This window comes from Coptis chinensis, chromosome 8 (assembly GCF_015680905.1).
Source record: "Coptis chinensis isolate HL-2020 chromosome 8, ASM1568090v1, whole genome shotgun sequence".
Lineage (NCBI taxonomy): Eukaryota > Viridiplantae > Streptophyta > Magnoliopsida > Ranunculales > Ranunculaceae > Coptis > Coptis chinensis.
In genome coordinates, this window is record NC_141463.1 from 50,623,302 (window position 1) to 50,641,385 (window position 18,084).

At 35.8% G+C, this 18,084-nt stretch overlaps 1 non-coding gene across 1 annotated transcript; it reads right to left on the reverse strand.

Moving 5' to 3' along the window:
• Positions 1-3,098: 3,098 nt before the first annotated feature.
• LOC147481834 (small nucleolar RNA R71) lies at positions 3,099-3,207 on the reverse strand. Its single transcript, XR_015207109.1, has one exon. It is a non-coding gene; the product is annotated as a small nucleolar RNA R71 (small nucleolar RNA).
• Positions 3,208-18,084: the final 14,877 nt, after the last annotated feature.

Sequence of the window (18,084 nt, forward strand, 5' to 3'; positions counted from 1 at the left end):
GGAAATCAGAAGTACGACCATCCCTTGGTAGGCTAACTTGGAGCGCCACCTGATAAGTGTTCAAAAGTAATGATTTATAACCCCAATTATGTGTATGTTAGTCTCCATTTTATATTTAAATATTCTAATATGATGCAATTTGAGTTTTTGCAGGTCAAAGAACCTAAATGTGAAATATGGAGGGAAAAGAAGTCAAACAAGTCAAAAGGAGTCACTTTGGGAATTACAATTTAAAGGCCTAGGGCAAAATGTCATATTTGTCTCCGTGAGTGCCAAGCCTAATGGGACTCTAAAAAGAGGATAATAATTGAGTTAAAAGAGTCTTAAATCTGATCTCAAAGCCTTAATTTCGACTTCATAGAAAGAGAAGATCAATATGGAAAAGAAGTCGAGTTTCACAAGAACTAGAAACTGAAAGTCTGGAAAGGCGCAGCTTAGTAAATAACCTCTGCAGAACAAAGTAGGCCACGTCCAACTTTGGTCCAACCGAATTTAACTTTTCGAGGATTGCTTCTAGAAATATTACAGAGAGTTTGACACCAAATAAACATAGGATTAGGATCTCTATCCGCACGAGCATGTAAGCCAATATATAAGGCACAAAACCTCAGTTTATATCATCTAGGAAATTTAGTTTTTGCATCTTAGATCTAGAATTAAAGAGAGAAGAAAGTTCAGACCTTTTTCACCATTAATAGCTATAAAGATTATTCATTTTCATATTGTGTTCATAGCATAGTATGAGGGGCTAATCTCCCTTCTCTTGGGAGGGGGAGATGAAGCCTTTTTGTATGTTTTAGTTTAGTTCTTCTTCTATCATGTTTTAGTTTAAATCCCTTTATTGAGTTTCTTCTTATTAGTCCATTGATCTAACGCCCTCCTGTGGAGGTTAGGAGGTCTTAGGGTAATTCAAGATTGTGTAGAGCCAAATACCACAAACCCTAGATTCTTTTCTTCTAGTTTTTAGTGTTCTAGTGTGATGATTGGATTTTTTATGGCACCTCAATTAGTTGTATGGTTAATGCCACATGTGGATTTTCTATGGCACCTAGAGTTGTATATTGAATGCCACTTAAAGCACAATTTGGTTAGATAGAAGATATCATTGGAGATTGAAGAAGTATTTGATGGAAAGATAGAAAGCACGTTGAAAGCCACATATTATGATCATGGTTATGAGCATAAGGTTTGTAGGTATGGTGAGTTTCTATTGGTGATTTATATTAAGCATGATAGGTAGATCTGTTAGACTAATTCTATGATTTTGGTGGATTCATCTCTCCTAAGATATTCTCTCTCTTGATTCATATTCATATATTTAATTTAGTTTATTTTATACATAGTTTAAATCTCAAATCAAATCAACCATATATTACTTATTACTTAGCCACATCTTTTACTTTCATCCATTAGAGTTATTTAGATTAGGAATTTCTATTACTATCAACTAATTACTTAGAGTAGGATTGATACCTTGCTAGCCACTATACTAATCAATATATATAATAGGCTAAGTAAGATTTGCAAAAGATACGTAACACAAACAACGACACAAATAATTACGTGTTGCCCGCTCTAAATTGATTAGGTGATAGAATATTTAGTTTAGATTACTTTAATTTAGGAATTCATATAGTATAAATTGCATATTTAGCATAATTAGATTATTTTAGTTTAATTCAATTAGATTTGCATAGTAGAAAGTATTTGCATAAAGTTTAGTGTTTGTTTAACAGAAAAGAATAGTACATAAAACATATTTATAAATTTCAAAAAATTCTGAAATTTTACAGAGTTGATCTGTACAGTATCGGTAATTTATTGAAATTTTTTGGAATTTTTAGTACTTGTCTTACCTGAGTAACTAACATCGTCTTTGTAGTACCTCGTTTTCAGTTTTTAGGACACAAGCATCTGTAAAAACAGTCGAGCAGAGTTATTTGCACAATATCAAAAATTCTAAATTTTTTACAGGAGGAACCTCGATTCGTCAGGAGCTTCCAATAAAAATTTGAATATTTTTTGACCTGTTTTGACCACTTAACTAGTTGCTTGTTTTCAGTGTGTTTCTGCAGCTTTTCAGGACCAAGGTCTCTGGAAGAACAGTCGAGAAGAAGGATCTATAAAACTTCAAATAATCCAAACTTTTTACAGGATCATCCCTGACACGTCAGAAGACTCCAGTAAAAATTTCGTGATTTTTAGTGCTCTTTTACTTATTTATTCAATCGATTGTTTACAGTGTGTGCAGAAAACTTCTTCACTGGACTCTGCAGGATTTAACAGTACAGAAGAGGGACTTAGCAAGCTCCGATTGCTCTAAAATTTTATAGGATACTTTATGGACGTATCAGGTAGATTCTATAAAAATATCAAAATTTCTGGACTTGTTTTGCTTGTTGTAACAGTAAGTGCTTCTCTTCTACCGTGAATCCCCTGTTAGCGGTTTCATAATTAGCATTAATAGTTAGCATCATATAGTTTGATAATATAATTTAGTTAATTAACTGCATATTAGATTATTTTATATAGCTTTATTATTTAGTGCATGAAAACTTGGTTTCGTGATTCACCTCGTAAACGCTTAATCAGAAGAGCTAATTCTTGTAACAATCTTCCAATTCTGGTTTTGGAGGAGACCACACCATCAAACTCAGGATTTGATTATGAATCTGAAACACACACACCACTAGTAGACTTAGAAGATACACCAGAGAGAGTACCATTAGCCACCATGGCTAATCAAAGAACTCTTAGCACCTTGTTTTAACCTATCGCAGTTCAACCACCGAACTGCATAGTGATGCCAGACAATAACAATAACTATGAGATTAAACCCACCATTCTTAATATGTTGCCAAGATATTATGGAAAAACAAATGAAGAACCGTATAATCATCTGAGTAAGTTCTTGAGCATATTAAGTACTTTTAAAGCACCTCATCTTTCCCCTGAAGAGACTAGATTAAGGTTGTTCCCCTTGACTTTTGAAGATGCCGCACTACGTTAGTATAGATCCCTACCCTCTAATTCTATAACTACTTGGGAGCAACTATCACAAAAGTTTATGAAACAATATTACCCTTTACGTAAAACTGAAGCCATGCAATTGGCTATTTCAACCTTCAAAGGAAAACCTAATGAAGAGTTTCATACAACATGGGATAGATTTAATGATTTACTTGTCCATTGCCCACATCATGGTTTTGACATACTTAATATAGTACATTACTTTATAAAAGGTCTTTCACCTATGAACCGTCGATTAATTGAATCAATGAATGGAGGAAGATTTACTAGTCTTACTCCCCGATGAAGCCTACACTTTTGCAAAACTTTTCTCGAGAGTTCTAAGGATTGGGCGGTGTAGTGACCATGAGGACATGGCACGGGTAGATGGGGGGATAAGTTTTAGTAAACCAGGTATGTATGAGGTTAAAAATGAACTTAATGAGAAACTTGAAGGTGCCATTGCTAGTTTAACCACAGGAATCGAAAACTTAAACAAGAAATTTGATTCATTCACTTTAAACCCTTCAAAGAATAATCAACCTCAACAAGCAATGAGTGTCAATCAATTTTGTGAAAATTGCCTTACTACAAATCATGACACTTCAGTTTGCTCTATGTTTGTTGCTCAAGGTACTGATGATGTTTGTGCTTTTAATACATTCAAAAGACCGGGTTATCAAAATAATTTTAACAACAACAACAACTATAACCCAGATCTTAGGAATAACTCAAACAATTCATGGAGACAGAATATGCCTCCACAACAAAACCAATATGGTTTTCAAGGTAATCAAGGGAACAATAGGCAACAATACATGAATAATAGAGGCGCCCCATAGTATTATCCACAACCACAACAGCAACAACAACAAACAAACATGAATAGAGAATTAGCCATAGATCCTATGGCTAATTACCAAACCCAACCCAATACCATAGATGAAACCATGAAAGCTTTAGCTACCAAGACCGAGAATGAATTCAAAAGGATTGACCAAAAATTTGATGTTATGACTCAACAGATGAGCCAACAATTCAATCAGATACTAGCTAGTCTAGCAGACAGACCCAAAGGAACCTTACCAAGCCAACCTGAACAAAATTCAAAAGGTAGAAATGTTTATCAAGTTGAAACTACTCCTTCATCCGAATCCACAGAGGGAGTTAACTCGATATCTACCCTTAGGTCCGGAAAGAAAGTAGATAACAAAGTTGACATACCTGATTCTGATGAAGTTGTTATAACAAAAGATAAGGAAAAGCCAGTTGAAACTAAAAAAACCAAAGAGCAGGTAACCGAAAAAATTCCACCCGCACCATTCCCCTCTAGGTTAAAAGATAACAAAAAGGAAGCACAATATAATGAGATCATGAATATTTTTAAAAATCTACATATCAATATTCTTTTTCTAAGTGCAATTAAACAAATACCTTCATATGCAAAATTTATAAAAGACCTAGTAAAGAAGAAAACAAATATTCCTAAGGACGCTTTTATTGCACAAAGTTGTTCATCCTTTCTACAGAACAAAGCCGTAGTAAAACATAAGGACCCCGTAGTCCTACGGTTACGTGTAGAATAGGAGATGACTACACTGATCAAGCATTATTGGATTTAGGTGCTAGTGTGAATTTATTACCTTACTCAGTTTATAAACGACTAGGGTTAAAAGACTTGAAACCAACAAATGTTAGACTACAGTTAGCTGATAGATCTATTAAGATTCCACGAGGAGTAATAGAGGATGTGAATATCAAGGTCTCTGATTTTTATTACCCCGTTGATTTTATAGTTCTTGACACTTTACCTACAAATGGAAACCAAATTCCTATCATCTTGGGTAGACCATTCTTAGCTACAGCAGAGGCTTTAATTAATTGTAGGAATGGGAACATGTCTATCACTTTCGGGAATATGAGAGTAGATGTAAACATATTTACACTATTTAGAAACCCTGACGATGATACGAAAAAGATGGATGATCTATGTGTAGTACACACAATAGCTAATAAAAGTTTTAGGAACACTCACTACAAAGATCCATTTTTATCATGTGTATCACAATTAGGAATGAATTATAACAAGGATAGTGTTATACATCATATTAATACATTGCTAGACACTGGTCAACCTCATACAAAAATAGAAGACATTCGAGCATCTTTATGTCAAGCTACTTTTAATCGTAGATTTATCAAAGATTTAATTAAGATGACTAAGCCCTCTACTAAAATGTATAGGCCATGGGAAAAGAAGAAAGATAAAAAGAGCAAAAATTGGATTACAAACAAGTTTTAAGTCTAGGGAATTTGACTATAAAAGACCCACAAATTAAAAAAAAAAAAAAAAATTACCTAAGCTAGTTAGGGGGTAACCTTAAGTTTCCCCCCTATATGTCGGTGGCGACATTAAACTTAGTGCTTATGGGAGGCAACCCAAGTAGTTTAAATAGATAGTAAATTATTCCTTATAAAAAAATAAAAAAAAAAAAAAAAAAAAAAAGATCGTGCGACCTGTCTTTGAAAATTCAGCAAAAAAATCCCATGTTTACAAGGTTAAATTGGACATCAAATCACGGAAGAGAGTTGTTGTCGAGGTGTTATTGAGTAATGAAGATATTTACAAAATTGTACCGACAAGGAAGTTTGGAAGATAATTTTTTGAGCACATTGATAGCAATGACAAGGTTAGGGAAGGAGCTTGAAGTATCGAGAGTACGGAGAATTAATCTATTTTTACTCGTTAGGGTATAGTATTTGGAAGAATTTACGTAGAAGTTAATTTTATTTTCTACTGTCATGGGATTAGTTATTTTCTTAAAATATCAATAGTTTATGGAGTGAGTGATTAGTTTTTATGAATAAGAATGAAATTGATATGAGCTTTGAAGTGTATGCGCAACACACACACACATATATATATATATATATATATATATATATATATATATATATATATATGTTAAGTTGTGCTTTAGTAAGGTGGAATTCTTCTCCATTACGGACTAGATCTCTATTCCTGACCAGTAAGTTAGAATCCCACTTTGTTTTAAATCCCAACCCTAGTAAAACTCTCTAAAATCGATTTTGGGCCTTAAAACTCAAAAAAGCCCAACAACCAAAAAAAAAAAAAAAAAAAGAAAAAAAAAACGACTTCTTCTTCTTCTTCCAGCCGCACCCACACTCCTTCTTCCTCTTCCAGACACACTTCCAGCCGCCCCCACCACAAGTCGCATACTTCCAGCCGCACAAGTCACAAATAACAACCACCTCATCACAATTTAACTCCACCCACCACAACCCGCAACTTCCAGCCGATCAGACGCACTTATCGTCGTGTTCAACACTTGCTCACCGGCAAGATCAACCGCCGGTCAAGCATAATGGGATTTGAATTATGGGTGGCTCAAGATTCGACCGTCGTGTTCAACACTTGTATCACCGCTCAGTTTCGATTATGGGTGGCTGAAATTCGTGATTTGAATTAATTTTTCAGTTTGTTTTCTTTTTTTTTGTTGGCTGTTGATTGAGGAGAATGGGAAAAAACGTGAAGGTATTAATGGGTGTTGAATTGTGAAGAAGGAAGGGCGTCTGTAGTTAGACTTGAAAAATTTTTTTTTTTCAGAGAAACAAGTTTTTTTTACAGGACGATTATTTTTTTGGTTTACTGAGCAACTGTTCACAGTATTGTTCTAGTAGTGTTGTTGTGTTAGTTTACCTTCTGTATGGCCATCTCCATTACGACAGCTCGAGGATAAGTTCGCAAACGGTTGAACATGACGACCGAACGAAAAATTCATGCCGAACTCTATTATGGAGAGTTGTTTGATAACAATGCCATAAACGGATTTTTTTTAAAACAAGAATGCGAAAATCGGGGTTGGGACTGTCTCTTGTATTCTAAGGGTGACAAATGTCCTGAAAATATATTGTTTGATGTTTTATGATTGTCGAATCGATTATGAGAAGGCGAGTGGCCTGGGGAAAATGGAGTTGTAATGGGATAATGAAACCGAGTTTATTATCATAATCGATTTTTTACGGTAGAAAAATTTGGACTCAAATTCACAGTTCGCATTTTTTCTTAAAAACTATTTTTGATCACTCATGTATTTGATTGTCTATTATGGTTTTATCACTTTTATTTGTAGGCAGAGACAAATCTTGTATTCCATGCAAAAAAATGAAACTATTGATTTAAATCATTATTATTATTATTATTATTATTCATTGTTTAATTTTTAATTTTTATTTTTCAGTCGTGTCATTTGTACATGTGACTCTTAAATTCTACCTCCACCTTTTTGGAGACGTATAACTCTATGGACATGCACATGACAAATATTTAGTCGTTGTAGTAATTTTAATCCTCACGAATCATTACTCCTATTTCTTTTGTTAAGGACATAAATTCTACGGATTTTAGCTGATGTAATTTTGCACGCATTTAAGGTAATATCCCTCCTTTTCTCTGATTATTTCAATTATGGTAAGCTTTCAGTTATTTTATTTAGTCATTGAGGACAATGCCTAATTTAGTTAGGGGGGTGAGAATTAAAATTTTGCAATATTTTAATTACAATATTTGGAAAGTTTATATGTGAATTATGGTGATTCTAGGTGAAAAGTATATTTTTATCGTTTAAACCGGGCTAATGAAATAGGAAATTATAAGTCATGACCGGATTAGTAAGACTTTTAGACTAAGTTTCTATTACTAGAAATAGATCTCACTGATAAAAGTCTTAGTCTAGAGTAAGTTCATATAATACACCACTAGAGGAATTTCAAATGAAAAAGCAACTTAAACTTCTACCAAACTAGAGGATTAGTACAGAGACTTGACCTGTGAGACTTGAGCTTTCAATTTTAATTTCTTGGAGAGTCTTTATGTAAATCTGAGTCCAAGTTGACTCAACCATTTTTCAGTGCTTAAATTCGTTGTGTAGTCTCATTTATTCTGGATTTGGTCAATCACGAGGTGGCATCAACTGGGGAGATAGCCATTAGGTCTTGTAGTCTATTCAAAGCGGAATATCATACTGATAAGTCAAGTAGTGAACCAATCAGCCTTTATCCCACCTAGCAGGATTATCATATTAACCACTTTTGAGCCTTATATATTAAACCTTTTATTCTTAAACCAATCATCTTAAACCCAACTCCAGATAAGGAGTATATCCAATATTATTAGCCTTATCCATATTTCTGAAGATTTCTAAAGACTAAAGAGAAAGCTAGAACGAAGAAGATTTTTGAAGGAAATTTTACTAAAGTCAAATGAAGAAAATCATACCTTTTGCTCAAAAAAAAAAAAAAAAAAAAAAAAAAAAAAAAAAAAAAAAAATATAAAATAATTGAGCAAAAGTAGTGATAGAGGTCAAGTGTTGCAGTTTACAAGTGAAGAAAAATTTCCAAGAAGGTCAAAAGCAAAAAGTCTTTAGTATATTCTCGAAATTTTTTGAATCCTTTTTACCCTTTTCTTGTTAACCTGTCCTAAGCCCCATTTTAATACCCAGACTTATCACTAAAGTATGATATGAAGTGTAGAATAGGTGAGAGGATGCTAAAGTGTAGGACCCGACACTTCAAATGTGATTGACATTCTTTCCATGAGACTTTATTTATATATTTGAAAATTTCTGTCTTTCTGACTAAATGTGTGGGATGTTCAATTTTTTTACTCATTTCCCTACATATGGAGGTAAAATAGAAAACTTATCTGAGAGAGATTTTCTTGTGAGTGTATGAAATGGTGAGATTTGAAGTCAAAATACTAATCCAAAGGTAAGGTAGAAATTCCGTTGCTTGGAAAGAAAAGGAATCAAAATGGTTAAAAATGAATAAGCTCTAGTTAGGATGATTAGTCAGTCTTTTCTATCTTTAAGAATAGAACCTTGGCCTAATGTTTTATGATCATGGGTATGATAAGTAATAACTTTTTGATTTAGACATTTTAACTGAAAAAATTGTTTTCTTTAGATTTCACCATAGTTCATATGTAAAATTGATTTTGTGGGTATATCAACTGAAAACCCTCACGAGGCTATAACTCGTCCTTTAAGGGTAACTTAAAGGTTTAAGGCCTTGTTGCATATGGTAAATGCAACCGCGATGCCTACGAAAGTGAGTTAGTTTATTATTTAATTAGTATTGTTAGCTTTGAACACTTTTCTAGTATAACATATATTTGCTAAGAGACTAGCAAAATGCTAGTTGGGGGTTGTGATAAGTGTTCAAAAGTAATGATTTATAACCCCAATTATGTGTATGTTAGTCTCCATTTTATATTTAAATATTCTAATATGATGCAATTTGAGTTTTTGCAGGTCAAAGAACCTAAATGTGAAATATGGAGGGAAAAGAAGTCAAACAAGTCAAAAAGGAGTCACCGAATTACAAACTAAAGGCCTAGGGCAAAAATGTCATATTTGTCTCCATGAGTGCCAAGCCTAATGGGACTCTAAAAGAGGATAATAATTGAGTTAAAAGAGTCTTAAATCTGATCTCAAAGCCTTAATTTCGACTTCATAGAAAGAGAAGATCAATATGGAAAAGAAGTCAGAGTTTCACAAGAACTAGGAAACTGAAAGCTGTCAGAAGCTGCAGCTTAGTAAATAACCTGCAGAACAAAGTAGGCCACGTCCAACTTTGGTCCAACCAAATTTAACTTTTCTAGGATTGCTTCTAGAAAGATTACAGAGAGTTTGACACCAAATAAACATAGGATTCGGATCTCTATCTAGACGAGCATGTAAGCCAATATATAAGGCACAAAAACCTCAGTTTATATCATCTGGGAAATTTAGTTTTTGCATCTTAGATCTAGAATTAAGAGAGAAGAAAGTTCAGACCTTTTCACCATTAATAGCTATAAAGATTATTCCTTTTCATATTGTGTTCATAGCATAGTATGAGGGGCTAATCTCCCTTCTCTTGGGAGGGGAGATGAAACCTTTTGTATGTTTTAGTTTAGTTCTTCTTCTATCATGTTTTAGTTTAAATCCCTCATTGAGTTTCTTCTTATTAGATCCATTGATCTAACGCCTCCCCGTGGAGGTTAGGAGGTCTTAGGGTAATTCAAGATTGTGTAGAGCCAAATACCACAAACCCTAGATTCTTTTCTTCTAGTTTTTAGTGTTCTAGTGTGATGATTGGATTCTTTATGGCACCTCAATTAGTTGTATGGTTAATGCCACATGTGGATTTTCCATGGCACCTAGAGTTGTATATTGAATGCCACTTAAAGCACAATTTGGTTAGATAGAAGATATCATTGGAGATTGAAGAAGTATTTGATGGAAAGATAGAAAGTACGTTGAAAGCCACATATTATCATCATGGTTATGAGCATAAGGTTTGTAGGTATGGTGAGTTTCTATTGGTGATTTATATTGAGCATGATAGGTAGATCTGTTAGACTAATTCTATGATTTTGGTGGATTCATCTCTCCCAAGATATTATCTCTCTTGATTCATATTCATATATTTAATTTAGTTTATTTTATACATAGTTTAAATCTCAAATCAAATCAACCATATATTACTTATTACTTAGCCACATCTTTTACTTGCATCCATTAGAGTAATTTAGATTAGGAATTTCTATTACTATCAACTAATTACTTAGAGTAGGATTGATACCTTGCTAGCCACTATACTAATCAATATATATAATAGGCTAAGTAAGATTTGCAAAAGATACGTAACACAAACAACGACACAAATAATTACGTGTTGCGTGCTTTTTCAATGACCCACGCCCAAATCACTGGACATCAGTGAAGTACGGAGCATGACCGCGCCCTTGGTAGGCTAAATTGGAGCGCCACCCGCGCCCAATTCACTAGACCTCGAGTTGGACCTGAGCGCGACCCTCGCCCTACCTAGGCCAATTCTGAGCGCGACCCGCACCCTCTTCTGAACCCGCGCGATTTCCACAGGTTAATTCAAATATCCATTACTTCAAGTTATTTAGTGTTTCTAACTCGTTATACACACTGAGCACGCGTATACAAGACGCTATTCATAAGCGAAGCAAGGAGGCATTCATGTACTTCTTTCTTCCACACATCGCATCTCCTGTTAGAGGTTTATACTAGCATATCAGGATTGTTTTGAGTGTTGTCGTGTTTAGTTAAGATCGGTCTTAGCCTTGCATGAGATTAAGGTCAGGCAGAAGAAAAACGCCTAACATAATTAACCTGCAACGTCGACAAACATGCCTTTCTAGTATACCACTCACTGCACCTCTAACTAGTATTCCACATACTACAACTGAAATAATGGCTGAAGAAAGAGAGTCACCTCTCTCTAACTTTTACAAAATCTGGAACTATAGCCCAAAATCTTGCATCGTTATATCAGACCCAGTGGGGGATTTCTGAATCCCCCCAAATATATTTAATTTGTTACCTATTTTTCATAGGTTAGACCATGAAAAACCTTATCAGCACATGCGTAGGATTGACCAAGTCCTTACTACATTCCACCATCCTACGATTGGTGCTGAACAAATTAAACTGAGGGTGTTTCCTTTCACTTTAGTTGATAAGGCGGCGTCTTGGTTAACTGCCCAAGCACCTAATTCTGTGAACTCGTGGGCCAAACTTGTTCAACTATTTATGGAACATTTTTACCCACCCCTAAAGACAGACGAAATGCTTTCCAAGATTCATTTCTTTCGACAGAATCCTCATGAATCATTTTCAGAGGCTTGGAATCGTTTCACCAATTTTCTTATAGAGTGTCCACACCATAACCTCGCGAAAGACATGTTAGTTCATGCCTTTTTCAAGGGACTATTACACCACCACAAAGAGGTGCTTGACATAATGAATGGGGGTAGTTTCCTTAGTAAGGGAGCCTTAGAGGCTTATAAGTTTCTAGAAGATCAAACAAAGCGTAATAATAACTGGGGGAGTAGTGCCGATATTCCCCGTTCCACTAGTTCTTCTTCAACAGTTAAGGCTACCAGTATGTTTGAGGTTAAATCTGATCCTGAGCTTAAAGCTCTAATTGAATCCCTCACTAAAAAGGTAGAAGCTATTTTTGTTCATCAAAAGTCTACCCCTGTCATGAATGTCAACTCTATTCCATGTAATTTCTATTTGAGTCCTAGGCATCCCAACTCCTATTGTCCTCTAGTCTATGAACATCCATCCGCACATCCGGACAATGTTTATTCCATTAATAGCGAACCTAATGCACCTTGGCGACAAAACCCCAATTTTGGTTGGCGAAATAATCCACAAGTTGCACCTCCAGGGTATAATAATCAAAATGTTAGGCCAGCGCCCAATTACAACCAAACTCCCCAGAGACAAGGACAAGGACAAGGACAAGATAATTATAATAATTATAACAATAATAATTATAATGCTAATAGAGGTATCATTCCAGTTAATAATAACTATCACAACCCACCTGTTATTAATCAACGTGAGATAGTTCCAGTCACACCACCTGTAACCACTACACCTACACAACCGGATCGTCTTGACGCCTTCATACAAGTTAGCCAACAACTTTTCTAGTCCATGGCTCAATCTAACCAATAGGTTTTACAATCCATTAATCATTTAACCCAACAGTTAACCCAAGAGAAAGCCTAACCAAAAGGCGTGTTTCCAGGTCAAGCGTTACCTAATCCTAAAACACCAAACACAGCCTTTGAGGTAATCGATAATACTAGTACGGAAAATGCAAACGTAGGTGAGCTAAATGCCATCACCACTCTCCGCTCTGGGAGAGTGGTTGATAACAACGTAACTATGCCTATAGTTACCCCACAAGTAGTCCCTACACCGGAGATTGAACTAGATACCGAAATAGAAACTGAAGAGCCTACCCCTGTAGAGGTACTAGTTAAACCACAACCTAAGAAACAGAAAGCCAAGGTTAGACATCCAGTTGATCCATACACTAAATATAGAAAGAAACCACCATTTCCCCAGAGATTAGCTATGTTAAAGAAGGATACAAACTATGAGGAGATTAGGAAAGTTTTCAAAAATCTAACTATAAACCTACCCTTTCTCGAAGCAATTAAAAAATTACCTCACCACACTAAGTTTCTTAAAGAGTTGTGCACTACTAGGCGCAAGACAAATATTCCTAAAGACGCCTTTTTAACGGAACAGTTCCCAACTCTATCTGAAAATAATGGAATTGTTAAGTACAAGGACCTTGGTCGTCCTACTATATAATGCACCTTGGGGGATAATCACATGACAACTGCTCCATTAGACATGGGGGCGAGTGTTAACTTACTCCCTTATTATCTATATAAACAAATCGGTCTACAAGAGATGCAACCAACAAAAATGACGTTGCAATTAGCGGATTGTTCTATTAAGTATCCTAAGGGTGTGGTTGAAAATGTGCTAGTTAAAGTTCAAATTTTTTACTACCCAGCCGACTTCGTTATCCTCGACATAGAAGTCGTTAACGACTGTGTTCCTATCATTTTAGGGCGTCCCTTCTTGGCTACTGCTAACGCGCTTATAAACTCCGCGATGGTTCGATGTCCTTATCCTTTGGCCATCTTTCTGTTGAGGTAAATGTTTTTAAGACGATTCAACAGTACCCAGATACGACTGTCAATGGAGAGGTTAGCATGATCGAGAGCTTCGCTAGAGATTATTTCGACAACACGTTTCCTGATAATCAGATGCCCAAATTTCTTTCCTTTGGAAGTTCAGACTCTGACGTTTTCATCCCTACACTAGTCGACACCCATCTTATGGATGAGGACAAGATTGATGACTTTCTCAAGGATACAGAGGAATACCATAGTAATGTGGATGTGACCAAGCTTGATGTGGAATTTGACGAGTTTCTTAGAGTAGGTGATGAATTACCCGATCAAGAACTACCTTGTGCACCATCCGCCACGATTCCCCTCCTTCCACCCTTTCAAAGGAACCTAGAGTTTGCACTTGATTCTCTTGTTTCTCCTGTGCTTCATGATTTTCTATACTCTCCTGCTAGGAAAATACTACCTAAAGAGCCACCTGACACTTTCATTTGCAGTTGTGTGATAATACCAACCCATGCCACAAATGAGTTTTATGCTAAACTCACATTCTCATTTTTTCAATTCCTTACTTCTAAAATTTATCCATATCCACCATATCTTCCATAACCATCCACTTTTTCACACTCATTCATTTGGCCACCATTTCGTTGGAGGAAAAAGAAGACTTTGCATGCTAGGTTAGGTTCTAGATTCATCAGTATTCACTCTCATCCCACTAGCCCACGTTTTAGGCAATTATGGTGCTTGATTTTGTTTGGATGTGTTTCCTGTGATCATTATTTATGGAACGATCCATAACTATTTCGGTTATTGATATATGGTAAACTACATGTTCATTATATAGATATGTGTTAGATAAAGTCTTGAGTATCCGACTATAAAAGACTCATTTTATTCTTCGGTGTGCTACATTCCACTTCCATATATTGGTAAGTGCACCATTAACGTAACTGGGCCCTCCCTATGGAGTGTGTGGCTGTAAGTACCGGATCCTAAGTCCACGTTTAACATAATTCACGTATTCCACTCTAGCATGTTTTCTCGATTTTTGAGTCATGTTTATCTATGGTGTGAACTATGTCTTTATTACTTTTCATTTTTTTATATTAAATCTTATTCAGAAAAAGTAAAAAATACCAAAACCATAAAAATAGTAATCTAGGAAGTCTCGGGAATCTGACTTTAAAAGACCCACGTTTTAAAACAAATTTTCAAACTTTGTTGCCAAAAATTTGTTTGGGGGTGGGGTGTTGGGTTTTCCATCTGTGATTGCTAAACTTTCTATTTGTATTGCTTATGCCGATTATTTGTATTTCGATTCGGGTTGACATTATCTATGAATTTAGATTTCATTCCGTTCGCATAACTTAAGTCACACACACACTTCGAGGCATTTTCCATCTTCTTATATGTCACCCAAGGTTAAAATAGAGTGTTTTATGGATCATTAGATTGGAAATTCTCTTCTGATTGTTTCCATATCTCATTCGCAAAAATCGGACCAGTAACGAATTGGGAATTTTAGTTTGAAGTTGTGCGAAAAAATTGAAAAATTTCGGAAACCGAATTGGGCTTGGGCCCAAATTCAGCACGCACGTGCCACACACGTGCGTCCCTTCCTCAAAACAAAACATTCGCAAGTGGTTTAGGGAATTTATTGATTGATGTTATTTTTATTGTTTTTATTAGTTCGGATGTTAATTTTGAATTCCAATTTTAATATAATGTGGTTCTTTTTAAATTATGCGTTGATTCTTGTGTTAATCCCACCTTCCCGAATTGTTTGGGGGTGGTATTATTTCGTTTAGCATGGTTTTTATATGATCCACAATTTATTATGTAATTTTGCTATGATTGTTGGGAATATTGCCAATATTGGCATGCCTATGATTAGATGTGTGATAGGATGAAATCTCAATGAGTTAGGCAGTTACTATCCTAAATTCAACCTAAAAGATATTAGGTTTGTTTTGGATTAAAGAATATGGGTTGTTTTCGTTTTCGGATTTGGAAATATTTTGTTTCCGACAATTGCCTTAAAGCTTTTTGGCAACTTGCCGATTTGTTTTGGAAACTCAAACCCTATATAAACTTCCTTCATTCTCCACACAAACCCATATATCTCACTTTCATCTCTCACCTTTCACTCCTAATTTTTCATTTTTTCTTCTTCACTTCAGCACCTAAGCTGCACGGAGCGCGCCTGCGCCTTAGTTGAGCGCCACCTATGCTTGAACCACTTGTAACTCAAAATTCACCTGAGTGCGACCCGCGCCCTACCCAGACCAAATCTGAGCGCGCTCCACACCCAAAACACTTAAACTCCATTCAGACCTGAGCGCACCCCGGGCCCATACAAGGCATAGTCAGAGCGCACCCCGCGCCCTGACCTCCTTAGGCACGAAAAATTTCATTTTTTTTGTGGGTTGTTCCAGGATCGTTTGCAGTTGTTTTGGAGAGTAGTTTTTTGATGACAGCCCCTCGTATCATACCGGAACAGTCTTTTGAAGACTTGTTCCAAAGTGACACCTATGGTGCGTGGTTTCGCGAAGTGATCACTCTAGCAGGCTGGGAGCCGCTATTAGTAAGTCCTGATGAACTTTATTCTCTTGTACTTACATCTTATTTTTATGACAATTGTAAGTTCTTTGATATACCGGATGGAGAACTAGTGTTCTCCATCACCATTAGGGACGAACCGATGGAAATTTCCAGGTTCTTGCTAGCCTTTGTTCTTAGACTTGCTATGCCCGCTGAAACACAAGATTCATGGGCCTATTTGGTAGATAATATGTACATGTATAACTATGAGGATTTGCATGAGCATTACGGGGCAGGAATCTTTAGGATAGAGGACCAAGGGGAATATAACGTCGCCCTTGGTAGCCTGTCTACGAACGTGGGCACTATTATGTTTTGGATCATGCTAAACCTTAGAGGGGAATGGCATTATTCTTCTGTGAATGACAAAATTTGTGATATTTTCCTTGCTTTAGCTGGGGGACGTACACTCTATGATATTCCCCAGACCCTCATGTCTAGTTTAGCTCGAGCCCATAGCCTGAGGCATAAGTACCTTCTTATGCCTATTTTAGTTTGCCGTATTATGCTATCTTTCTTCCCTGTTTTTTGTGCCTGCTTCACGGATTGGGTTGGGGTCGACATTGTGAGACCCACCAATTGTATTATTCGATCTTTCCGTGCAATGACTTAGCCAGGGTGGAAGATACAACCTCATCAGGTTGCTCCTTACACCCCATCCGACCAAGTGGCGCTTGATAGGTTAGCTATAGTAGATGATAAATGGCGGGAAGCCTGGCAAATCATCATGGTGTGGTAAGATGCGAAGGAACCTCATTTCTTTATAGAAGAGGAGGATGACTTTTAAAAGCGGGAGATAAGGTAAGTTTTAGTTTCAGTTAGTGTCTGCTTATGTCTCAAGCAATTTTTATAACTCCATAACGGGTGGAACTCATATAGAGTTGCGTCTGTTTTTCTTTTTCTATATTAGTATGTTTTAACCTTTTTTGCAGATGTTCCAGAATTTCACGTGTTTCCATGGTATTTTTCTACCTTTTTTATTTAAATACTTTGAGGACAAAGCATGCTTCTTGTTTGGGGGTGGGCATAGAAACCCGTGTAATTAAGGCATCTGTTAGGATATAGATATGTATAATATGCACTTGTTTTCTATTTAAAATCTCAAAAATTTCAATAATTCAAAAATATAAATAAAAAGTTATGCTATACACTTAGGAATATTGGTATTGTTTTCTTTCTCTATGCTCTTAATAATCAAGAAGTCTCACTTAGCTTTTGCATTATAATAGTTTTTAGAAACTTAGCTTAATATGTAGGTAATAATCCTTGCATCTATCTATAAATATATTACATGAGTATCTATGATTGTTGGCAGTAAGTTTCTGAAATCTAGGCTAGAGTACTTATTCTACAAATCCTGTGAGAATATAGCCTAAAGTCTTATATGAGTGAAATATTTGAGAAATGACACAAGGGAGAAGTAAAATCCAGATAGAGAAATGACACGTCCTCTTGCTTGATCACTATACCATATCCTAAGTGATCTATCTGTAACACAGCGGTCGGGTTTGTCATTTCGTTCGCATTTCAATAAAATTGCAAAATGTTTATTTATAAACAAAAACTAATTCGATCACGTGATGTTTGTGAAAATGGATTTAGGTGAGAAAATGATGAAAATAAACTAAAATAGACTTTGGATTTCGGAGATAGAAAATCCATTTGAGCGAATCATATCTCCGTTAAAAGAGTTAGTATCGATTTTTTATCCCTAATAATGACTCTTCATCTCTGAACGAGCGTTATTAGCGCGTGGAATCGATTCAGAACCCCATCTCTGAGTGAACTTAATCGGTTCCTAATCGTTATAATTATCGAAACACCCTTCCTAATAGAGATAATCTTCACTCAGGCAGAGTTTTTACTCCGAGATCACATAAAAGAGTTAGTCTCGATTTTTGATCCCTAATAACGACTCTTCATCTCTGAAC